Source organism: Peromyscus leucopus, chromosome 6 (assembly GCF_004664715.2).
Source record: "Peromyscus leucopus breed LL Stock chromosome 6, UCI_PerLeu_2.1, whole genome shotgun sequence".
Taxonomy (NCBI): Eukaryota; Metazoa; Chordata; class Mammalia; order Rodentia; family Cricetidae; genus Peromyscus; species Peromyscus leucopus.
In genome coordinates, this window is record NC_051068.1 from 72,902,367 (window position 1) to 72,928,859 (window position 26,493).

Sequence of the window (26,493 nt, forward strand, 5' to 3'; positions counted from 1 at the left end):
GTTCCTTTACGTTCTAACTGGTTTGTAGAATCAGGGTTCAGATGCCCCCCCCAGCTATTCTCATTGAATTCAATCATGTAAGATCTGGTGTGCTGGGCTGGAGAGATGCCACTCAGAGGTTAAGTGCACTGACTGCTCTTCCAGGGGTCCTGAGTTCAATTCCTGCAACCACATGGTGGCTCACAACCAGCTGTATGAGATCTGGTGCCCTCTTCTGGCCTGCAGTGCGGGCAATCGTGCAGGCAGAACACTATACATAATAAATAATAAATAAATCTTAAAAAAAGAAAAAGATTTAAAAAAAAAATCTGGTGTGTTACTGGCCAATTCCAGTATCATGCTATGTACTTTTTTTTTTTTTTTAACATGGTCTCTCTGCATAATTTTGACTTTCCTGGAACTCACTGTATAAACCAGACTGTCCTCAAAATCACAGAGATCCCCTTGCTTCTGCCTCCTGGGTACTGGGTTTAGAGGTGTGCACCACAACACCCAGCTCGAGCTATATATTCCAAGAAGCTTTCCAGCTAGCTTTTGTGATGAGAAGGGGAAAGGAAAACGGGGGTTAATCTAACAGACTGGTGGGACAGGAGAGTGTCCACTGTCTCCTGAACTTAGGAGTGCTGTCTGGGACGCTTCACCTGGTTCAAGCTGAGTCTTACTACTGCTCCTATTCTGCAGAGGATGTGTGTAACGCTATGATGTGTTGGGATTGGTACAAGTAAACTTGTGCTATCCGGATGCAAGTAGCTGGGGGCGGGGCGGGGGCGGGCCACGGGCGGGGGCCGGGGTCGGGTATTTTGCTTCGAGGTTCGCACCAAGGATTGCTTACGACAATAGGAGAACCAATTAGGAAAAATGGCGTGAGCTCATCATATCATTTGACCATTTTCAAGGTGGAGTCCTCTATTTACCACTGTGAAAGAATTGCTCCCGATGTCACTGTGCCACTCCAAAGGCAGTACTTATGACTGCCTCTGGGTGAGAGCAAGGGTTCTCTTAGATCTTACATTCGAATGATACTATATAAAATAAGTATGTTCAGAATATCTAGGGTTAGCAAAGAGTGTTTGGTTATTTAAGGTTTTATAATTCTGCTGACGTTACAGAGAGAGAGTGTAGGAAAAAACAGTAAACCGCTGTGGGGCATTGGCGACGTATAGATTGTGAAACTGGAGAGCTAAGTACAATAGGGCACGACGTGGGAGAAGTGGGCGAAGGATTGAAGAAGGGGTGTCCGCCCTTTTTTTGAGGACGTTGAATGATTCAGGGATTATTGAAGGGCACACGCCTTTCGCGGAAAAAAAGATCTGGCTTCGGCTGTAGACTGATAAGAAGTTCTAGTTCTAGACTGAATGATTAAGGAGTGGTGAGGATTATTTAGTCCCGAGCTGGGAGTTTAGCATCATGTGTTCAGCCAGCCAGGGAGATAGCAGCCCAGCGGGTGGGCTCACTACGCCCCAGATGAGAGCACTGAGCGACGATTTGGATTGTCTTGCCTGCTTTTGGGACTTGTTTCCACTTTTAAAGCAGTGGTTCTTCATCTTCCCTTCCAATGCTCTGAGGGCGACACCGCTTTCATACAGCTCCTCATGCTGTGGTGCCCCAACCATACGATTATTTTGTAGCTACTTTCATAGCTGTAATTTTGCTGCTGTGCGAGAAATAGGTAAAATAGGGAAAGGGAGGAAAGTATTATGATAGGTGGGAGGATGTCGAGCCAACCGGGGATTTCAAAAAGAGTGCACCAGTGGTGTGGACGTTGAACGCAGTCGTGTGACATGTAAGGAAGTCTGATCCTTGACTGTGGGCTGCAGAAATTAAGACTCTCTAAGACAGGCTCTCAACTGATAGCAAGGTTGAAGCGAGTAAGTTTCATTGTTTTTGGAATAAGGGAATATCGTTCATTTGTGAAATTAAACATAGAAGAGCAAATAGAACGCTCATCTTGGCAGTACCCATGAGTGTCGTGTAGTGATTGTGATGTAAGGTGTGCTGGTTGTTTGATATGTGTGTGTGTTGTTAGGAGATTGTAGTCATTCAAGTAAATATCAGTAATATCCAATACAGGGCTGTGGCTTCTCCAGAGATTACATTTGGTGTCTTTAACAATGGCAGCTTTACATATATATTCATCCCAGTATACACCCCTTTTTATCTTCAGTTATGTGGCAGGGGTGAGCAAGTGTCCCGTGAATGTCCTGCACTTCAAAAGGGCAATAGGTGAAACATAAATGTGGTTCCTATAGAAACATAAGGTACACTACAGGCTAAACATCATTACACTTCAAGAATAACACTTTTAAACGACTTGGATTGAAAAATCAGTAGTCTCTTAATCTGTAACCGCTTAATGCTATATAAAATCTCAAAACTCAAATAGAATCACATCATATCTTGCATTCTGGTGCAACTCTTAATGATCAATTTTAGCACAGGATCCATACAAACCAATATTTCTATTGAAAGGGACACGCAATGCACAGGTAAGGAGAGTGTGGCAACAGTGAGGAAATAATCGAGATGAACTAATGAAGACGCCACCACACTCTTAACATACCACTTCAGAGAAGTCTGTTCACTGGCCGTCCCTTGTGACATAGCCCATGAGGCTCACTCTTGGTTGCTCTTTATTACGTCACACACAATTTTAGATGCAGAAAGTTAATATCGACAAATATTCGATGATGTAGACACAATCAGTGAAGCGGCAAGATTTACATACAATCTAAGGTAATGTGTGCCCCAACGTTATGATAAGAGTCGGCATTTAGTAATTTCTCAGACTATTTAAGGTGAATAATCAGCATATGTATTAAGGTTTACTCTAGTCTGAGATTTTGAGAGACATGTAAAAACAATTTATTCAGAAGTATACAAAGCTGGGTACGGATTAATAAAGCATACAAAGAAAATCAATTTGGTGATTCTTTGGGTAGAGTTTATGAGCACAACACATGGAGGCATTTGTGTATCTCACAGGGAATAGTTTAGTAACGTTCAGTGAACTAGTCAGTTGGTTTATGTCCACTCATACATGGATGAAGACCATTTATCGCTCTTCGTGGTGCTAAATCACATACCCATCACACATTCACCTCTGTGTTGCTCAGTGCCATAAAAGAGAAAGCCTTCAGGCTGAGTGCGCGGAGCTGCTTTATTAGGTTTCTCATTGGGGATGCAGGAGAAGGTAGATCATGAGTGCTGGACACCCGAGCAATCGTTGACCCCCACCTTCCTTTGAGCTACCTATGCTCTCTGTCTATCTGGTAAACTCTGAATCTAGGTGCGTAATCATGGAAGTGAGGATAACAGCGCGCAGGAACTCAAGACAGCCGACTACGTGCGTATGTGCAGAAACTGGAAAGCCAGGAGTCTAACGGAAAACTCTACTCTTTTTGGGCTTGGCTATCTGATGATTGTGGCTCAGTCTCTTCAGATGTCATTTGAACACATGTCTATAAGTCATCTTTGGAGGCAGGACAGCCTCCATCTCATGAAGATAGCCCACCCCATAGCAAGATTCAGTCGCTATACCCGGTCACGCTCATGTAGGGCAATTTTCTTAAATTTGAGTGTTGACTGCAATACGAAGGGAGGGCCTAGCCTCTGTCATAGGGTGAATACAGCTCACACCATGTAACCTGGTCTGGTGTTCTGGATTCATCTTAAGAACTACTATCTTTCTAAAATATACTAAGGCGTAGTTTCATGTCAAGAATAGAGATAGCTTTAGGTCACGGTTTAATTATGCAGCAGTGAACATACAGTCAAACCTGTTATTTACCCATCATGGATGCCTATGAACAATAGAGTGGCATATAGATTCCCTATGGGAAGGGACAATGCACAATAGAAAAATGATCTCCAATGACCTATTCTGTTATCAGGTTCTTAAGCAGGAGGACATCCTCATTATCACATTCCTTTAGTACCAAACTCCTCTTTCTCTTAAGGAGCCAATGTGAAAGGAAGTCACAAACAGTAACTGGGGCCACTAGGTTATTCTGCGTAATCTCATGGAGGCCTAACATCTCGAGGCTACACGCACATCATTCTGAAATTTTGTCTTTTCGTTGCAATTCCCTGCAGAGATGGGTGAATAAGTGTTTGCATGTGGCTTTCAAATTCAGCTTTGTTTACTGGTATGTTCGACTCTCGACAAAATATGAGTGTCTGAACTCTGGCTTACGAGCATGTCCTGCTCTGAGTCTTGCTCGTTTCACCATATAATTTATCACTCGACAGGCAGGTCACACAACTGGAGGCACATCAGCAAATTATCAGGGATCACCTTCCCATTTATTTCACAGGGCTAGAGCCAACGCAGCGGAACATTTAAGACTGGTGAGCCAGGTTGGACTACAATTGGAAACTTCCTCGCAATGAGTGAGAGGGTACAAAAAACAGCATCTTAGTTCTCTATTTTATTTGGGGAGCACTCTCGTGGAAGAGGAATGATATATTCTGCGTAGTATGAGTAGGTATTATTGACAGCTTTGTATCCGTGGTGTAGGGCATGCTGGCTTTTCAGTAAAGACATAACCATCCATCAGCGCGATACTAGGGCATTAGACTGTGTGAGTATAGGACCTGTTATTTTTACCATTCACTGGACAATAGTGTGTGCCAATCGACAGTGTTTAACTAACTAGATTCGTGCCAGTCAGAAAGGTGGAACAAGCTCATTCGAATTATGCTTCACAATTAGCCCAGAGAAGTGTGACAGGTGTGGAAACCACAAAGATCATGGCTGGAGATCGCAACTGGTCTTAATTGTGATAGGCTCCAATTGATGCTCTCGCTACACCATCCTGAAGCAGCTGGGCCCTGGAAGAGATAACAGCAGCTATTAGGTGTTACGGCGCCACCCATCTCTGAAGACAACGGTATACATGTGCAAAATTAGGTTGGCACGCAGATCTGGAGGGCACATGTAGGTGGGGGTCCTCCAAGAAACGTGGTATTCAAACATAGCTTAATGGATCGAGGGATGACGCAATATGTTGGTTTCTACAACCTGAGAAACACAGGATTATAGGTCCAGACAAATTGAAGGGAGATTAAGACAAAAAAAGTGAACAATCCCCCATTCCTGTCATCAGATCCAGTAGTTGTGATACTGACAATAAGGAATTAGTGTATTGCTTCCTGGTTCTTATATGCAACCTGACATGTCTGCTGGCTCTCTACGAAGTTCTCATTTCGTTTGAGAACTAAGGGCAATGTGCATAATATCTCATGGATGCCAACAATATTGAGAGACATCTCAGTGATCTTAACATAGGAAACGTCAGAGCCAACTTTCCATGGTTGCACTTTGGATACCTCTAATGCGGTGATTGCATCTCAGAACCGGGTTATCAAGTGGCAGTAAGGGTGAATTAACTCAGGTTGCCTACGCCGAGGGGGGTTGATATGATGATGGCGAGTTTGGTTGTGCGTCAAGATGTGGGCAAAAATATTTGAGATTGGCTTCTCGCAGACAACACGGCAGAGATAAGAATGGACTATGTCCTGGAGAAGCCAGAGAGATCCTCTCCGTGGGGCATGTGTTCGTGCTGAACTGCAGGAAAAAAATGGACATACTTTGGATAGATTCTATGACGTCACAGGGTAACTACCAACAGCCTAATATACCAGAAGCCATGACAAAGGGCACAGACCTGTCACGGATAAGTGTGGTGTTGGGTTCTAAGATAGTTCTGGGCCAGAAAGAAAGAAAGCCTAAGCGTATTCTCGAAGGTAATGCTTATGAGAAGGTCTGAGGAATGAAAATTAATATTGAATGTGAGTATCGTTTCAGAGGAAAGGTCGTTCTTATTATTAAGTGACCTGTTATCTAAGGCACAGGTTGAGCCAGGCTGCAGAAGCCGAAAGACTAAAAACAGACACTCCACGAGTCGCTTTCTGGGAATTTAGATAGTTTAGAATGGGCGTGGGGAAGAGGAAAGAAAGTATGTGGATGGTGACATGTATAGAAATGTTGGTTGATTTTCGTTCAAATCTCCTTATCGAGAATATGTTGTAATGTCAATTAAGAGAATAATTCAATGGTATATTCATAATAGTGAGGAAGGTGGTGTGGATAACTAGAGATTTTGCAACATGATATCCCAGAAATTAACAACTATTCATAGTGTATTATATTAATGCATTTGTGGTTGTATGAGGGATATGCTTAATTGATTATAAGATGAGTTAAGGAGAAATTGCTACGTTTAGTTATAAATAAGACTTTGATTTTATTCTCGTTATATATATTATCCAAATTGGTGTACGCCTAAAATTAATCACTACATAAAGATATATGAATTGTGTTCACGACAAGCTAGAGTAGGTGAGGGATCGTTTATTTGATCTTAGGCTATTCTTTGGTATGCTACAACATTGAGACACTGTGATAATGCGAGAGTGTAGAGGCTATATTCAGAAAATGGAGGGCACATCTCCATATACGTCTATCCTGGATCTTTTGTTAAGAGCATTGTATAACAGACATGGGCCATTAGAATAGTTGCAATGGATTCCTAATGAGGAGTACTTAGAGACAACACACAACGGCCTTTAGGATTTGCCAGAACCGTGTGACAGTACTTGAATGACACATAACATATATTTGTGTCCACACAGACACTATAGATGCCGAAGGAGGCAACCTTTAATCTGAGCACCCTTCTATGAATAGCCTATAAAAGGACTGTTGAAGAAGGAAGGGTGTGTTCTGTGGATGGAGCCAATTGTCGCATTGACCGAGTCCAACAAGGGAGAATTTGCAGTTTAGACACACGCAGGGTAGGTGTGCTCCATGAAATGACAGAGAAACATTCAATTCATTCTTGTCCTCAGACTATTCCTCAGCAGACTCTCGACACCTTTGTGGGACTGAGAGCAGCTCGCATTTTAGAAGTTGCTCGGAACTTTACATTAATAATAACATAAGACCATAAATGATTAGAGAAAACGTGCAGTTTTATTTTTAGACCTATAAGTCATACTCAGGGATACTAATTCCCCACCACTATATATATTGGCTATCTACCATACATAATCGTAGTCCCTCTTAGATCTCTGTATCTAATCTATCTATCTATCTATCTATCTATCTATCTAATCTATCTATCTATCTATCTATCTATAGAGAGAGTCATCTTGTAAGTTCTGTGACTCCAGAGAACCCTGACTAATACACTTCTTTAGAATAAATCTTTCTAGGTAGTTTGCAATCTGTATGGGCCTTTGTTACATTATTTAACAAAAGAGCGAGCACCTGGAATCCAGAACTTGGAGATGGAGTCAGAAGGATCAGAAATCCAAGTGCCACCTCAGCTATATGAGAGTTTGAGGCCAGCCTAGGCATCATGAAATTCAAGTGTTCCCAGTGATACGATGCCAGAAGGTTTTTGCAAATGAAATTATCTTGAGGATTTTGAAAGGAGAATATTCTGGGTTGTGTGGGTGGGCTCAATATAACCACAAGGGGACAGAGGAAGAATTGTAATCGCCTTGGCAGAAGGGCAGATATCCTCAAGAGAAGCCATTGTGCCCCTCTGTGGTTAACAGACTACTGAGACACGTGGACCCCAAAGTATCGGCATTTCCTCAGGAATGGCATGCTGGCAGCCCAGTGACAGCCAGAGGAAGGACATGGTACCCAGGAAGAGACTTCACATACTTCTGACAACTGAGCAGATCACCTTGCAAGCAGGTGAAGGAAGGGGGCCACAAGCCAAGGTGTCTTCTAGAACAAATGGTTTCTAGAAAGAGAAAATGGCAAGGAAAAGGCCTGTCTCCTAGCCTCAAGAAGGACCAGCTCTGGTGATGCCCTGACCTCCCTCCAGGGAGACTGGTTTTGGGTTCCTGCACTATAGAACTGTAGTGAATGCATGTTTATTGTTTGAATTCACTACAGTGGGAACGGGGAACACCTACTCAGAATCAAGGAAAGGATGAAAAGAATGAATTACCTCATGGACAGAAACTAAGAGCTGCTAAGACAGCCAGCGTGCTTAAAAGATAGGGAGGGTGAAGGAACAATGGGCTCCCCTGCCCTTCCTCATGAACCACATTTACATTCAAAGAACAATGGGCCTGAACTGGATGCGGGGGCTCTCAGCTGCAATCCTAGCACTCTGGAAGCTGAGGCAGGAAGGCTGCTAAGAATTCGAGGCCCGCCAAAGCTACATGGTGAGTGCCAGCCCTGTTGATGCTCCCGGAGGAGGCTGTACATGTAACAAACAAACAAGAGCAAAACAAACAAACAGGCACAGTAGAGCTGAGGGTGGAGCTCAGGGTGGAGCACTGACCCGGTGCCCCCAGCACTAACGGCCACCCAAGCCTAAAGTGAGGTGGATGGATGAGACTCGGAGCGCTCTTCCCCACCCTGGCATCCTTGTTCCTCAAGCATCTGCTTCCTGGAATGATTGGTGCAGCCAGAGGCCAGATATATTGCATATCCTAATAAAGTTGCCTGAGGATCAGAGGACAGAGCCAGCCGCTAGATTAGACATAGAGGTCAGGCAGTGGTGGCACACACCTTTAATCCCAGCACTTGAGATCTCATGCCTTTGCTTGGGAAGCACGCATGCCTTCAATCCCAGGAAGTAATATGGCAGGGCAGAGAAAGGTATATAAGGCGTGAGGAAACAGGAACTCACTCTCTTTAGGTTGAGAGTTTCGTAGAGGTAAGAACTAGTGGCTGGCTGTTCTGCTTCTCTGATCTTTCAGCTTTCACCCTGATATCTGGCTCTGGGTTTTTAAATTAAAAGACCATCTAAGATTCGTACAATACCAGCCTCCTTTCTCCTTTCACATCTGCTGCAGGAAGTGACCCAATGAGTTCAATTTAGGTTGTTTAGGTGAATGTGATGGGCAACTTATCAGAAGCTACACACTGAAGAAAATGTCTCCTTCTCACCAGCAACCATTAGCTGCTAATAGCTCCTCAATGAAGGGCAGGGCCTTGTGAACCACCCCCCCCCCACACACACACTGATTGTTAACTGCCTGTAAGTCCTCCATGTGGGTGGGGCCTTGTGAATCTCCCCCACACACACACACTGATTGTTGACTTCCTGTAAGTCCTCCATGTGGGTGGGGCCTTGTGAATCTCTCCCCTCACACACTGATTGTTGACTTCCTGTAAGTCCTCCATGTGGGTGGGGCTTGTGAATCTCTCCCTCACACACTGATTGTTGACTTCCTGTAAGTCCTCCATGTGGGTGGGGCCTTGTGAATCTCTCCCCTCACACACTGATTGTTGACTTCCTGTAAGTCCTCCATGTGGGTGGGGCCTTGTGAATCTCTCCCCTCACACACTGATTGTTGACTTCCTGTAAGTCCTCCATGTGGGTGGGGCCTTGTGAATCCCCCCCACACCAATTGTTAACTTCCTGTAAGTCCTCCATGTGGGTGGAGCCTTGTGAATCTCTCCACACATTCACTTGCTGAGGATTCAAGAGTGCAGTGGCCATGCTGTGCCAGGAGGACAGCGATCCACCACACCCCTGTCCTTCCTCTCCCTTACATTCTTTCCAACCCTCTTCTGAGATGCTCTCTAACCATTGGATGGTGATATAGATATCTTCGTTAAGAGTTGAGCACCCACCATCATCTAGTCTCATCCTCTGACCAGTCATAAGTTTCTGTACTAACTGATACCCATTGCAGACAACAGCACTAGCCTACGGGCTTCAACATATTTATTTAGAAGGCAATTTGATAGACAAGGTATCAATTTTTCAAAAATTAAAAGAAAGCAAAAAACCTTAAAGGTAGTGTAATGGGGAATACAAATCATGATGCACGGAGGGAAACTAAGAAAGAACACAGTAAACTGTGGAAGTATGGAGAGGAAAAATCCACCAACCTAAAATTCTATAACCAGCAAATACATCTTTTAAAAAATAAACCACTGGTTTTAAACACTACAAAACTGAAAGAATTAGTTGGCAGATTACACTTGTAGTCATCCAGGATCTCAGAACTCTGGTGTAAAAGATTGCCACACTTGGAGGCCAGCCTGGGCTAAGGAAGCCCAGATCTTTGGGGACTAGTATTCCCAGAAGGCTCCATGGACTGACCAGGCAGGCATTCCTAAAGGATAGACTGAACTAGACACGAAAGAAGGGGGGCACTTCCAGAAGGTCTGAAGAGTGGGTATAGAAGCTGTAATATACTTAGGATGTTTATGGAGGTGAAGATGCAGGAGCCTGGACAGCTGTGGCAGAGCTGTGTGTTGGGGGCAGGAAAGAAAGGGCATTAGGTTGGGAAAAGTAGGTTCTAGAAAAACCTTTTATGTAGAAAAGGGATTTTAGTCTTGTTTGTTGATTGAGGTCTCTGTAGACCATGCTGACCTGGAATTCTAACGTAGCCCTAGTGGCGATCCTCCCTCTACCTCCAAAGTGCTAGGGTTACAGGTATGAACTATGGGTTGAGGATTTAGCTCAGTGGTAGAGAGCTTGCCTAGCAAGCACAAGGCCCTGGGTTCGGTCCTCAGTTCAGAAAACAAAACAAAACAAAAACAAACAAAACAAAACAAACCCAAAACACAAAAAACAAACAAACAGGTATGAACTATGACCCCTGACCTGGAGAGTGTTTGGTGCAGAGACTGACAAGTTAGAAAGGAGGACGTAAGACAGACTAACGTAATGGGTGATTTCACAGTAATTAAACTGTGACCATATTTCCGTAGCCGCTTGCTCTAACTAACCGGGTGTTAGGGAATGTGTAGTGTGTATGGGAAACCTCTGGTTTTTGTGTTCCCTGTAGGGCAAACAGGCATGTGAGGAATTAGATGGGCAAATACAGTGTGCATGGCTCCACGATAACTGCAGCAATCGGAAGCCGTCCATGGACTCGTCTGCAGGTTGAGTGGATGCATTCTCACTCTGAGACTTGTCAATCTTTCTGAACAAGGTTGTAAGAAACACCTCAAAAGCATTGGAGCATATGGTGTGGTTTTATGTAGAGGAATCTCTCTCTCTCTCTCTCTCTCTCTCTCTCTCTCTCTCTCTCTCTCTCTCTCATTTTTGGCTTTTGGTTTTTTGAGACAGCATTGCCCTGGACGGCTGTCCTGGAACTCAATCTGTAGACTAGTCTGTCCTGGAACTCAGAGATCCTCCTGCCTCTGCCTCTTGAATGCTGGGAATAACGGTGTGCGCCACCACTGCCCGGCAGGATCTGTATCCTTAAGTAGCTCATTGTATACGGGCCTTGTGGGCCACAAGGAAATCAGCTGCACTGTTACAACAACAGTTGTAGCGGTAACGCCCGCGTTACCAATACCCGTTCACCATGTCCGAGCGAAGGGCTGCGGATTAAAAAATAGAGACAAAAGACAGCGGGTCATCCATACGATTGGATGTCGAATGCCGTTTATTGAAAGAGGGAAGAAACCTTAAATAGTACAGGCTTACAACACAAATGGAGGAACCCCCGGAGGGCAGAAGTTCGCTGTCAATGGTCCACATTCCAGACCCAATGTTCTATATTCTTGCGTCTAAGTAGTTAACGCCCAAAATGCAGGATACACAACAAGGAACTTCCCTTAAGCATTCAGAAGGGTGGATACCGGCAGGGAATCTGAATAGGGAGGACACAAGGAACTTCCCTTAAGCATTCAGAAGGGTGGATACCGGCAGGGAATCTGAATAGGGAGGACATCTGATCAAGGTCAAGCAAGCAAGGCTGCAGCCACTCCCAGTCGGGGGCCAGGGCCCATGGTGCCACAATTCCCCCCTTTTTATTAAATGAGCTTCTGACTTAGGTTGCGTGGGACCAGCAGACCACCTTACCCGTCATAGAGACACTTGCCCAGGCCACACAAGTGCTCTGTCTTAGGTTGGTGGCAGCCCCCCAAGCATTACCCGTCTCTGAATACTCATTATCATACAGACTCAACCATGTGAGCTGTAGAGTGACTGCTGCCAAAGATTTCAAAGTGGCACTGGGCTTGTAATCTGTGCGACACAGAAAAGACCAACAGAAGTCCGAACCCACCCATAGCCAGGAGGCTAAAGGCAATTGAACCATTCCCTTCTTAAACGATCCTTACTGCAAATTGGAGTCCTTGTAAGGTGGTATCCCATAAGCAAATGGAACTTGAGTTTCAATAATTTTACAACTTTCAAAGCCAATTTCAATGTATAATAGTGGAATTAAATTTATCATGCCCAATAAGAAGAAAGATTAACTAACTGTGGTAGCTACATTTGCTGCAGGGTCTCCATTGTGCTAGCTGTAGTAACAAATTATGAAATAGCAATCCAGAAACAATAACAGCAGTGGCCACCACTGCTATAACAGCAACAACGGCAACAGCGATGTCAGAGTCTCTTCTGGAGCGTGTGAGCATCATCTGTGTCTAGCTGCCATGGTCCACTGGCATGGACACGGCTCCAGGAACACGAACCACCAAGGCCCATTTTTCTTGATCCCAGCACTACTTAGGCTGGCAGGTCTGCAAGAGAACAACTGAGAAACAAAGAAAACAGAAAACAAAAACAGCAAACAAGGAGCAGAACTAATGGCTTCAATAATGGCTACATTCAGGCTCACAAATTTTGAGGTATCTTCAAAAAGGCTAGATGAATTTCAGGAGGCAAATAAGTTGCACAGAGCCATTCCTGAAAAGTAGGTACTACACCAGCTTGAGGGGGGTTGCAAAATGCGAAAAAGGCTTAGCTGGCATGCTACTGTTTACAACTGAAGTTCATTGACCTTCAGAGTTATCCTTAATCTCCAAGGTGTGGTACATTCTCAATGTTTTTTGAAAAAAGTTACCATACATTACCTTCTGAGGAATCCAACCACATGGCTACAGTTCCTAGGCTTAGAATAATGTTTGCCAAGGCTGGCCGTATTGGGCTCTCAATCCCCATTGGCATCAGAAGGGGAGAGTTTTTTACGAAGGCCCAATAGGTCTCTGCCATGTTGGGATTCAGCAGCAGCCACAGGGCACACACAGCGTTCAGGAACCCAGAGAGGAACTTCATTGTCCTGTGGAAAGACACAAACAGATCCCCGAGCCCACACCAACACCAGATCGGGTCCCCTCCAAGTGCCAGTAGAAAGATCTTTCCATCGCACCAGAGGATGATTTGCAACAGGAGCCCTCCAGTGCTTATCTGCAGCAGATATTCCAGCAGAATCCACCGATAAAAAATTTAAAATATATAAAACAAGGGAAAGAATAGAATGTGGAGAGGAAAGATGAGCCCCTAACTCCCCCTTTTTTACTTTAGCAATATAAGTTTTTAAGGTACGATGGCAGCGTTCTACTATAGCCTGTCCTTGAGGATTATAAGGAATACCAGTCTTATTAACAATAGAAAAATCTTGGCAGAATTTTGAAAATCCCGTACTACTGTAGGCGGGACCATTATCAGTTTTTATGCATTTTGGCACTCCCATGTAAGCAAAAGCATGAAAACAATGATTTTTTACATCCTTAACCTTTTCCCCTGAATGGACAGAAGCAAAAATTAGAGAAGAATATGTATCAATAGACACATGGACATATTGTAATTTTCCAAAGGAAGGCACGTGCGTGACGTCCATCTGCCACACATGATTAGGTAAAAGTCCTCGAGGATTAACTCCCAAATGAGGAACAGGTAAAAATTCCACACAAATAGGGCATGATTTAACTATTTGGATAGCTTGTTCCCGGGTTATGCCTGTATGATATCGGAGAGATCCAGCATTAAGATGATAACGCTGATGCAACTGAGTAGCCTTATCAAAGGCAGAACAGACTAATGTGACAGCCATACGAGTAATGGCGTCAGCCCTCTGATTACCTTCACTTAGAGGTCCAGGCAATTGAGTATGAGCTCTAATATGGCCCACATAAAGGTTATGTGAGCGGGACCATATAAGTCCTTGCACTTGCAATAAGTATTCATGAATGGAAGAAATGGATGGTATGTAGGCTGTTGTTTCCAAAGGCATAATGGCATGTGCCACATATTGACTATCAGTATAAATATTTACACTCTCATCAGAAAACATTTGTAAAGCAAGCAACAGCGCCTGTACCTCTGCCACCTGGGCAGAAGTGCCCTGGACCTTTATTCTCTTTACTATGTTACCAGAAACCACCACAGCAAAACCACGTGAAGTGCCATCAGTAAATACCACACGGGCCTGAGGAATAGGAGTCATTTGTACTATCTTGGGAAATATAACAGGATGCAATTTAAAAAATTGACACACATCATTGGAGGGGTAGTGAGTATCAAACTGATCCTGCATGGAGCATGTCAATATGGCCCAATCATTATCATTAGCTTGCAACCATGCTATTTGAGACTGGGTGTATGGGGTCACCACAATATCTGGCTCTTTACCAAAAGTTTGAACACTGGTCTTGATTCCCTTAAATATAATCTGAGCGACAGCCTGTGGATAAGGAGTGATGATTTTTGCTGGAGAAGCTGGGGAATGTACCCATAAAATAGGACCTGTTTGCCAAAACACTCCAGTAGGTGAATGAGTAAAACAAAATATCAAATACAATAAGGGAGAATTAAGATCTATATACTGTACGTGAGCCTGTTCCAGGGCCTCTTGCACACGTTGTAGGGCTACACGTCCTTCAGCTGTTAATTTATGGGGAGATAAAGGGTCAGGGTCGCCCTTTAAGACATCATACAAGGGGCGAAGCTGACCTGTTGGAATTTTTAAAGTGGGCCGAAGCCATTGAATATCTCCCAGAAGGTGTGGAAATCATTAAGTGTGCGTAGCTGATCCATACGCAGAGTAATCTTTTGTGGGCGTATGCCTGTGTATAACAATTCATGACCTAAATAATGATAGGGAAAAGATACCTGTACCTTTTCTGGGCTATCTGTAAATTAGCCAGGTTAAGAACCTCTTGTAATTCAGAAAAGGCATCAAAAACAAGTTTTTTATCTTTAGCAGCCATTAATATATCATCCATATAGTGAATTATATAAACACCTGGAAAAGCTTTTCGAACTGGAGCTAGGGCCAAAGACACATAAATTTGACATATAGTAGGGCTATTAGCCATTCCTTGAGGCAATACCACCCACTGATATCTCTAATAAGGTTCCTTAAGATTTTCTGAAGGAACACTGAAAGCAAAGCGAGGACTGTCCTCAGGATGTAAAGGTATGGTGAAGAAACAATCCTCAAGTCAACCACAATTAAATGCCAATGTTTAGGAATTGCCACAGGGGCAGGCAAGCCAGGCTGTGTTGCTCCCATGAGAAGCATGGTTTTATTTACAGCTCTAAGATCCTGTAACAGCCTCCATTTTCCTGATTTCTTTTTAATAACAAATATAGGTGAGTTCCAAGGTGAAGTGGAAGGAATGATATGTCCAGCATCTAACTGCTCCTTAACCAATGCATACGCAGCCTCCAATTTTTCCTTAGTAAGGGGCCATTTGGGATCTCATGATTCTTGTGAAATTATAGATATATCCAGCACCAGAATCCAATAATCTTTCAATCTCAATCCCATATAATTTTATTTTTCATTTAGGCTGTTATCATTGATAACTGTTTGTCAAAACACCTTTTTCCCTGTACTTTTAAAGCCTCCAGTTTTATATATCAGCACCATTTTGAATTTAAAATATGAAAGCAATAATAATTGAGAAATTCTATCACCAGCTTCTGTTTTTATGGTCCTTTTTACATATGCCAATTATAAAAGTATTAAATACAATCTCTATAGGATTTGAAAAGGTAAACTTTAGGTAATACTCTTCAGTATTTTTATAAAACCTTAAAAAGAAGATTATTTTTTATAAATTTCAAGTAACACATTAACATAAATAGCCAATTATTAACAATGTGGACCAAACAATTTACCTGTATTTTATTTACTGGAAAAATAATTTTGTAACCTCTTTATCAGGAAGAGATTATTATTTATGGATTATCTTAGCAACATTATTTAATAGGCTAATAACCCAATTTATTCCAGGTGTTATATTTTTATAGAATTAAACCAAGAATTTCTAGAAAGCAACTTAAATTGCCAAATTTTCGGTAATGATCAACAGACAAGAGCACACCAAATATATAGTTCAAAATTATGAATCCTGTTCCTTTAGTTTATCAACCATGAGGATCAAACATTCATCCAAACATGTATCAAGACAATCAAAAGAACAGAACATCCTTTATTTAAACAGTATTGACTTAGCATTCAATGTCCTGACCGAAACCATTTTTCACCAGAAGTTAGGCCCATTTAAAATTTTAGTGCTAGTCCCTTTCCAGCCCCAGCTCACTGGCTCTGTTTAGTGCTCAGGCTCCATTGTCAGCACCTGCCTGGGCCACACTCCATCACGGCTCTGCTTCCCACCGGCGCGTACCTGTTTTGGGCTATCTCGTGCGCCTTTGTCCGCCACAGCTGCTGGGCGCGCCCCGCACACATAAACTCACGTTTAAACTTCCTACTCCCATGAAGGGACTACCTAATAACGAGTTATTCCCACCATAAGGGAAAACAGAAAAACATTTCCCACGAAGGGATCCTAAATATTGAATTATTCCCACTCTGAGGGAAAAATAAAAAACATTTAAGCCAAAATTATGCAAACAGACAGCAAAACTTTAAGCTCTGGGCTCGCTTGCTGTTCAGCCAGCAGCAATGAGGCCTACCTGCCGATTCTTTGTAATTCAGATGCTGCCGCTCTGCACTGGCAGAGAGAGTTCAGAGTTTCAGCTATCCTGAAAACTCTATAACTGGAAAAAGTCTTTACATTTTTCATTACCACTGGGAAGAGGCTTCTCTCTTTCCTTCATCCTTTCTCTACAAGGCCCCAATCTTTAGGCCTAGTTTCAAAAATTTTTCCCCTTTTTACCGGGAAAATCCTTTTTTCTTGATTAAAACTTTTTCTCCCTTTTCTTACGGGAAATTTCCTTTCCTTCCCTCTTCTCTATTGGGAAGATTTCCTTTTTCATTTAAAATCTTTAGCTGTCTTGCCCTTACTTAACTTTGGTGCCTTCCTGCTTCAACAGTCCAATTAACTGACTGTGAGCTACCTGCACCCATTTCAACATTTCAATCCACTCTTACCTGTAAAATGCCGGCCGGCCTTCCAAGAGTGTCCGTCAGCTGGTCCTTCTTACTCAGATCTCGGTAGGACCTCCATTTGTTGCGGTAACGCCCGCGTTACCAATACCCGTTCACCATGTCCAAGCGAAGGGCTGCGGATTAAAAAATAGAGACAAAAGACAGCGGGTCATCCATACGATTGGATGTCGAATGCCGTTTATTGAAAGAGGGAAGAAACCTTAAATAGTACAGGCTTACAGCACAAATGGAGGAACCCCCGGAGGGCAGAAGTTCGCTGTCAATGGTCCACATTCCAGACCCAATGTTCTATATTCTTGCGTCTAAGTAGTTAACGCCCAAAATGCAGGATACACAACAAGGAACTTCCCTTAAGCATTCAGAAGGGTGGATACCGGCAGGGAATCTGAATAGGGAGGACACAAGGAACTTCCCTTAAGCATTCAGAAGGGTGGATACCGGCAGGGAATCTGAATAGGGAGGACATCTGATCAAGGTCAAGCAAGCAAGGCTGCAGCCACTCCCAGTCGGGGGCCAGGGCCCATGGTGCCCACAAACAGTGGCAAAGGGCTCTGAGAAGCAGGATGCAATAGCTCATGCCCATCATCTCAGCACCAGGGCAAGAGGGCTTCAGCAAGTTTAAGGCTAGCCTGGGATACATAGTGACTTCCAGGCTAGCCTGAGCTACATAGCAAGATCTTGTCTCAAACAAGCAAAACCAGGGTTCTGGTGAGCATGCTTCCTGATGTTTTAATAGAAATCAGATTGGCTAGCTGGACCGCAGGTCTGGCTTGAGGATGGAATTTACAGGTCTATGTACATTATTATTATTATTATTTATTATTATACAAGGTCTCACATGTAGTCTCTGGTAGCCCTGAAGTTAATCCTGCCTCCACCTCCCAAGTAGTGGGATTACAAATGTGCACCACTGCACCTCACTCTGAGACAAATGAACAAAATGCAAAAATCCTCTTGAGCAATGATAGAGAGATACGAGGTGCTGGAAGGTGGCACACCCAAAGTCTAGAGAGGGTACTGGAAATCAGTACGGTTCCCATCCCCTGCCCCCATGGCTTGCTCTGTGTACCTCTTACTTGGCTGTTCCTATATCCTATATATATCACTTAATAAGCTGCTTCAGAAGTCACTGAGGTATACTAGTGAACTATTGAATGTGTGGAAGGGTGTGGGTGCTGGATTCAAAGTGGGTAGATGGGAAGTCTGGATTGCCATGTGACTGGCATCTGAAAGGGTGTTGTTTTGGGGCTGAACCCGAAACTTCTGGGTCTGCACTGACGGAAGCTGCACTCTGAAATGTCAGCAGAGCTTTTGGAAACTTGTTAGTATTAGAGAAGTGGTTTCTAAAGTTGGGAAGCTATGTATGACACAGAGCCTTGCACCCAAAGGATACAGGCGCCTCCAAATCTCATCTGATGTACTGGAAGGGCACCCTGCACTCTACATCCACTGAGACCTACAGAGTCTGAGTCCCCCATTGGGGCATCATTTACACTTCGGGAGGCCTTGGTCTGGGGTCCCTGCAGGCCCGGGAGGTCTGTGATGGTTAGTTTGCATTGTCAATGTCTCTGGATTAGAAGACCTAGGAAACAGACCGCTGAGTGAATTTATAAAAGTGTTTTCAGAGAGGCTTAACTGCGGATAGAAGACTCACCCTTTATATAGGAAACAGAATCTCATGTGGTGGGGGCTCTGTCAGAATCACAAGGGGGAGGTGGCGAGATGGCAAGAAGCCTCATCAGGTAAGAACTGATACCGCTCTTGCAGAGGATCTGAGTTCAGTTCCCAACACTCGCATTGGGTCTTGCACAACCACCTGTAACTCTAGCTCCAGGGGATCCTTTTCTGGCTTTTGGGGGAAATTGCACTCCCATGTACAAACTCAAACAGACACAATGCACGCACATAATTAAAAACTTCAATTTTTTTTTTAAGAGAAAAGGTGAGCTGAGAATTTGTTTCTCTCTGCCTCCTAACTGTGGACACCCTATGCCCAGCTGCCCCAGACTTCTTCTGCCATGGCTTCCCTGCTATGGTGGACTGCATCTCTTCTTGGTTTCTTTCTCAGGTTGCTTCTTGTCAGGCATTTGGACACAGCATCAAGAAAAGTAAGTTATGGAGGTCTGTGCACAGGCTTTGGGAGGAGCTGTGCTCATACACCTCGGACTCTCCTAGGGACTTGTGACCAATGGCTTTAGAAAATTTCCCATAACTGACAGCAAGGCTAAGTCAAGGGATCAAACTCTGTGTGTGTGTGTGTGAAAGAGAGAGAGAGATAGAAAGAGAGAGAGAGAGAGAGAGAGAGAGAGAGAGAGAGAGAGCATGCAGTCATGGACAAGAATACCGAATGTAGAGCCTGGTACACTACGTGCAATATCTGTGTTTTGCTTGCACGTTTGTAATATACTGAAGTCTGTATGTCTACATCACACTTACCTTTTATTTATTTTATTTTCAGGACAGCATTTCTGTGTAGCTCTGGCTGTCCTGGAACTCACTCTGTAGACCAGGCTGACCTCAGAGATCTGCCTGCCTCTGGCTCCCAAGTGCTAGGATTAGAGGCGTGCACCACCACTGCCCAGCTCAAACCTTTTTAAAAGCCTAACTAGCTAAAGAATTCTTTAGTACCAGCATACAGTACTTGGTTAGAATCAGTGGAACAGAACAACTGAAAACTGTATGATTAAAAAAAATGCTTCGTGTGTGAAACTCTCAGACTGCAGGGGCTTGACGTGGTTCAAGTTCACAGAAAAGCGGGGTGGGGCGCTGTGATCCGCAGCAGGGAGCCGAAGCACAGGCCATAGCTGTTTGGGGGTGGGGGTGGGGACGCCCTAGAGCTCTAGAAATCATTTACCTTCAGAGAACAAACGCCTTGGTCTTTCTCTGAAGAGAAGTTGGTTGTGCTGGAACTTCAAAGAAAGAACAGTCCTGCCCTCTGGTCCTCGTTGACCCGCAATTATCAATTGACCTTATTTAAAAATTAGCCATGCATACATGTAGGCAGAGGTCAGAGCCACAGTGTATGTGGAGACATCACAGGTCCTTGGTGAAGGCTCCTTAACTTTTGGTCAAGAACGCAGGGCTTTTTTTTTTTTTTTTTTTTTATCATGGGTTTCAAAAGTAATTGGAGCCAACATCGCAAAATTAACGAATGTTAAATAATTAAGATATATTTCTGTGTGTGTGTGTGTGCTTGTGCACCCACTGGCATATGGTACATATTGCATGTATATGCCAACATACCCAGCTTTTTTTTAATTTCAGGGTTTAAGTTCATTAACTTTTTTTTTCCCCCGAGACAGAGTTTCTCTTTGTAGCTTTGCGCCTTTCCTGGAACTCACTTGGTAGCCCAGGCTGGCCTCGAACTCACAGAGATCCGCCTGCCTCTCTCTGCCTTCCGAGTGCTGGGATTAAAGGCATGTGCCACCACTGCCTGGCTGTTTGTTTTTTTCTTAAGAAATTTTTTTCATTCATTTTACACACCAATCAGAGGTCCCCCTCTTCTGTCCTCCCGCTCCCCGCCCTCCAGCATCCCCTCCCAACCCACCACCCACTCCACGCACAAGAAGGCAAGGTCTCCCATGGGGAGGCACATCCAAGGCTGCACGAGGTATCCCATTATAGGTAATGGGCTCCAAAATGCCCACTCACGCACCAGGGATGGATTCTGACCCTACCGCCAGGGCCCTCCCCCCAAGCAGATCAAACTACACAACTGTCTCACCATGCAGAGGGCCTAGTCCAGTCCCATGCAGGCTCCACAGCCATTGATCCAACTTTCCTGAGTTCCCTCTAGTTTGGTTTGGTCGTCTCTGCAGGTTTCCCCATCATGATCCTGATGCACTTGCTCATAGAATTCCTCTTCTCTCTCTTTGACTGGACTCCTGGGGCCTCTGCCTGGTGTTTGGCTGTGGATCTTGGCATCTTCCATCAGTCACTGGAGAGAAGCTCTGTGATGACAGGATAGTCACCAGTCTGATCACTGGGATAGCCAGTTCAGTTCAGGCCCCCTCTCCACTATTTCTAGTAGTCCAAGCTGCATATCCATCTTTTTTTTTTTTTTAAATATAGACTCTAGATCAAATTCATGTTCTAAAGTACTTTACCAACCGAGCCATATTCCTAGTTTTCTTTTCATTTATTATTTTTGAGATGGGTATCGGGTACCATGTATTCTAGGTTGGCTTTGGACCTGCTGCATAGCCAAGGATGGCCTTGAGCTTCTGAACTTTCAGCCTCCAAGCTCCTAAGTCCTATGAGTACAAGCATGTGCCACCACACCCAGTTTCTAAGATGTTGGGGACTGAACCTAGATGGGTGGTGGGGGTCAAACCCGGGGCTTCCAGCATGCTAGACAAAACTCTTACCATTTTTTAGTAGATTTATTTACAGCGCACATCTGGAGATCAGAGGACAGCCTGCAGGAGCTGGCTCTCTCCCTCCACCATGTGGGTCCTGAGGATAGAACTCGGGCTCTTTGGCTTGACGGCAATTGCCTCTACTCACTGAGCCATCTTGTCACCCCTTATTTTCTCGTTCTCTTCCTTTTCTTTTCTGTTCTTTTTATTTATTTATTTATTTATTTATTTATTTATTTATTTATTTATTTATTTATTTATTTCGGACAGGTCTCATTATATGGCCCTGACTAGACTAGCACTCACTATATAGACCAGGCTGACCTGGAACTCACACAGATCCACCTGAGTGCTGAGATTAAAGACAAGAGCCACCAACACCAGCTTATTTTCATTTGTTGAGACAGAGTCTTACTCTGTAGCCCAGGGTGACCTTGAACTTTTAGTAACCCTTCTGCCTCTGTCGTCCAAATGCTGGGGTTGCAGGCATGCACTACTTTACTCAGCTGAGACTTCTAAATCTCCGGATAGGCACTGGGCTTCTCAGGGGCTCTCCAGTAGAAGGCACGCTGCTTGCTGGAGCTCTGAAGTCTGCTCTCTGGGACTGGGAGCGTGGAAATGGTGGCCTGTGCCAAAGTGGCATGGAAGAGCTAAGTCACTTCGAGTCGTTCCATCTGGGGAGAGGGCCTGTGTCTGTTCCTTTATGAGACATTGACTGGGTTCAGGGAGTGTCCTCTCAGGCTCCCTGAGTGACCTCTGCGGAACTTGTGTGGGGTTTTAGGGGCTTTTGAGCTTGTTTTCCTGCTCAGTTCCAGGCATTGCACTGGCCTCTGCAGTCAGAAAAGCCTAGACGTATGCTTTCCAGCTCCTCCCCTCCCCTCCCCTCCCTCCCCTCCTCCTCCCCTCCCCTCCCTCCCCTCCCCTCCCCTCCCTCCCCTCCCCTCCCCTCCCCTCCCTCCCCTCCCTCCCCTCCCCCTCCTCCTCCCCTCCCCTCCCCTCCCCCACCCCTCCCCCACCCCTCCCCTGTAGCAGTCCACACTGGACTTCCACACACCCATCAGTGTTTAACTCTTTCAACCGGATCTCTGGGTGCCTATCACGTGCTGACTGAGCTAACTGGCGCGGAGAACTGAAACCAAACCTGGTTCTCTGGGAGACTGTAGACTGGTGGGTCAGCGCAGTTGGCCGTCCGATTGGGAATTAGAAATCTGTCCACCAGATGGCGCTCAAGAGAAGTCAATGTCACTTTTTTTTTTTTTTTTTTTTTTTAAAGATTTATTTTATTTTATTTTATATGTAAGAGGGCGTCAGATCCCCTGTAACTGGAGTTACAGATGGTTGTGGACCACCATATTCTGGAATTGACCTTTGGAAGAACAGCCAGTGCTCTTAACCACTGAGGCACAATTTTTAGAAAGCAGATTTAGCTGTGTGGGAGGACAACCAGCACAGCGACTTCTGCTTCACATGAAGTTTTACATTCTATTAGTCGTTTTTTTCACTGTGCACTTTCCAGAGCCCAGGCCTCACTGAGATGCCCAGGACAGAAAGACAAACTCCCACCCTCTCTGTGCTGCCTATCAAATATACTCATTTGCTAATCACCTTCAGCCGATTTTATAGCAGGGAACGAGTAAACCGAGGTGTACCCTCAGGACACATTCCTGTTAGGAAGGATGGCTGGTTCTAGCTCATTGCCACTCTGGCATCCTTCAAAGACATACATCTCTCCTCTGCCAGCCGAGCCACCCCCTTTCCCTGTCGGCTCAGTCACTGTAATTTGATCAACTATATTAACTTCCCCCTAAGTCATGATGGGGAGGCCATGGTCCTGGAGATGCTGGGAAGGTGAGATGCCGGCTGAGGAGACCTGCAGACAGGCTGTGGAGCCTGGCAGGGCTCAGTCACATGGGCTGCAGGTGGCAGAGCTGCAGGGGCTGCAGAGGACCCCTTGGAGGGCGTATGATGGCACCATGTGACCTGGACGCATGAACTCAGACCTGCACTCAGAACTGTAGAATCTGTGCTCACTCTGCTGGGTTACAGTCTTTGGTCCGGTTTTTTGCTAGCTTCCTGCTCCTCCCTTTGGAAAGTTATTAAAAAAATCGTTACTACTATTATGATGACTATAACTATGTATGATTGTGTGTGTGTGGTGTGTGAGGATGCATGCCCACATGGTGCACGTGTGTCTGGGGGGTGGATTTCATGATCCATTCTTTCCTTCTACCTTTCACGGCGGGATCCAGGGATCCAAGCCTGGCCATCAGATTTGTGTGCAAATGCTTTTGTCTGTTGGTATCTCAGCCCGGATGATCTTCCTCCTTTTCCCCTTCCCTCCTCTTCCCCCTCCTCTCTTTCCCTCTCCTCCCTTCTCCTCTCTTTTCCTCTCCTCCCCCTCTTCTTCTCCCTCTTCTGGATTTTATGTGCCCTAGGCATGAAACAGCTTTGGTCACCAAGGTAGGCACCGAACTAGGAAGACCAAAGGACTGCCATCTGCTCTGTCCCTGACCAATAGAAGACCACCAACCAAGGGGTCTCTTTGCCCATTGCCAGGGGTGTGTGTGTGTATGATTTTTTTTTTTAAATTTGAGAGTTCTTCCAATGTTTATGGATTTTCTTTTGTGTTCCTTTGAGTTTGTGGTGTGTTCATATGTGTATGTGTGCATGTTCACATATGTGTGGTCACACGCGTGTGCAGGGACACATGTAAGTGTGTGCATGTAGACACCAGAGGATGATATCTCCCTTGATCGCTCTCCGCCTCATATACTGAGGCAGGAATCTCCCGTGGATCCAGAGCTCACCAACTGGGTTAGTCTAGCTAGGGAGCTTTCTGGGGGACAGGGTCCCTGTCTCCCGCTCCGGGGCAGTGGGGTTATAGGCAGTCTACTACACCCACTGGAAATTCTTACATGGGTTCTGGAGACAGGAGCTCTGGTTCTCTTGCTTGCACGGCCATGCTCACAGAGCCAGCTATCTGCACAGTTCTGCTTTGCCTAAAAGTTCCGAGAAGGCTGGGCCTGGGGATCAGCCGTGGAGCACTGGCCCAGAAAAACATGAGTTGATCCTCCAGCACCACGCAACCAAGCAAAATCCCAGTATTATCTGGGTACGGTGACACCGATCTGTAATCCCAGAACTCAGTCGGCTGAAGCAGGAGGACCACAATTTGATGGGCAGCCCGAGCTACACAGCGAGACCCTGTGTTGTGTAGCTACTTCTTTGGAACTCAAATGTCCTTTGAGGAAGGAGAAAGGAGTCTTCCGGTAAGTGCCTGTCAGTTGGGCAGAGGGCTCCAGGGATGCGGCTTTCAGGAGTCATCACGCACTTTAGAGGTGCCCTGTTGGATGGTGCAGCTGACTTGGAGTCACCATTTAATCTGTCTACATTATCAGGGTGAAGAGATGGCTGTTTATTCCCCATAACTTGGGGCCCCTGCCCCAAGTATTGCAACACCCACCACTCCTGGCTGCATTACCTCAACAAGTTGACTGTAATCAGAACTGTTTTGGGTCATTTCAACAGGGAACTTTTTCTTCTTTCCCGGTGAGGAAGCCAGTCAGTACCTCCGCTGCTTCCTCCCCTGTATCCAGTTCACCAGCCGAAGCGGAGGCTAATATGGAGGACACCACCTGTTGGTGCTAGTCTACAGTAATCCTTCCCTTATATGGACAAGTTCTTTCTGGGCAAGTGGCTTAAGCCTCAGCTGCTGCATGCAGGGACTGGACAACTGCCACCTCAGCAAGGAGGCACGCCATTCCACACCACGTAGTGAGGTCAGCCACACTGGGATTGCCCCCTCCTCCATGGATGCCCCATCCTCAGACTGATGAGCTTACCCTTGGCAGGGGCAGGGCAACCTCTCGCAAAGGTCTGTGTTCAGGAGCCAACGTATAGTCTGACTTTTCCTGAGGAGTTGTGAACAGACATGGGCACCAAGGACAGACCAGAGAAACAGCTCCATCCCAGTGCAGCTTGACCAGACACTACATTTACTGGACTCACTTAGACAACATGTTACCTCGGCTGGACTTGAACACACTCTGTAGAGGAGGATGACCTCGAACTCCGGGTCCGCCTGTTTCCACCTCCCAAGGGCTGGCATGACAGGTGTACACCACCATGCTTGGCTGAGGAAATGTTCTCATATGGAAGGTTTTATTTTTTTCCTCTTTTGTTTTTAAATTTCTTCAAAGCTGTTTTATGTGTTATTATTGTGTATGATGTGTGTGTGTGTTTGTGCACATGTGTCATGGCGCGCGCGCGCGCGCGTGTGTGTGTGTGTGTGTGTGTGTGTGTGTGTAGGTCAGAGGACAACTTTGTGGAATCAGTCAGTTCTCTCCTTCCCTCTTCCCTCCGATAGCGGGGATTGAACCTGGGAAGACAGGCTCTGTGGCAAGCAAGCACTTTTACTCCGTGAGCCATCTGCCATATGGTTAGCTTTCTTCTCCTCGCGCTCTCTCTCTCTCTCCCTAGGTCTTGCTATGGAGCTCAGGCTGTCCTGGCACTCACCACGGAGCCAAGTGAGGCCTCAAACTCATAGCAATTCTCCTGCCTCAGTCTCCCAAGGGCTGGGATGGCAGACATCGGCCCATTGCGCTCAATGGAGATGAATTAGCTACAAACCAGATCTCTTGAGGGGCATTCAACTCCCCCAGAAAGAGAGGAGCCGCTTGTGTTAGCTAGCCTTCTGTGACTGTGAGGAAACCCTCAGAAAACCAGCCAGCAGGAGGAAAGACTAGTTTGAGCTTCTCCTTTTTGCCCACAGTCTCTTGGCTCTGATGTTTCTGTAAAGAAGCAGGTGACTATGGTGGAGAACACACCTACTTTATTGGGACCAGCGGTATACACTGTGGAAGCGGGGTGGGGGTGGGGAGCGGGGTGGAGGGGCGGCATAGTCCCATCATTGTCCTCAAGGGCACACCTCAATGGCTTCTTTTCTAGAGTTAGGTTCTATCTCCAGAAGTTTTCACCATTTCCCAATAGAGCAGCCAGCTGGGGACATAGCTTTCCACATACGGTCACTTTGTGGATATTTAAGATCCAAGTT

The 26,493-nt window shown here is 45.2% G+C and overlaps 1 non-coding gene across 1 annotated transcript; it reads right to left on the reverse strand.

Moving 5' to 3' along the window:
* Positions 1 to 23,862: 23,862 nt before the first annotated feature.
* On the reverse strand, positions 23,863 to 24,001 carry LOC114688200. The gene has a single exon (XR_003733757.1). It is a non-coding gene; the product is annotated as a small nucleolar RNA SNORA48 (small nucleolar RNA).
* Between the last annotated feature and the right edge of the window lie 2,492 nt (positions 24,002 to 26,493).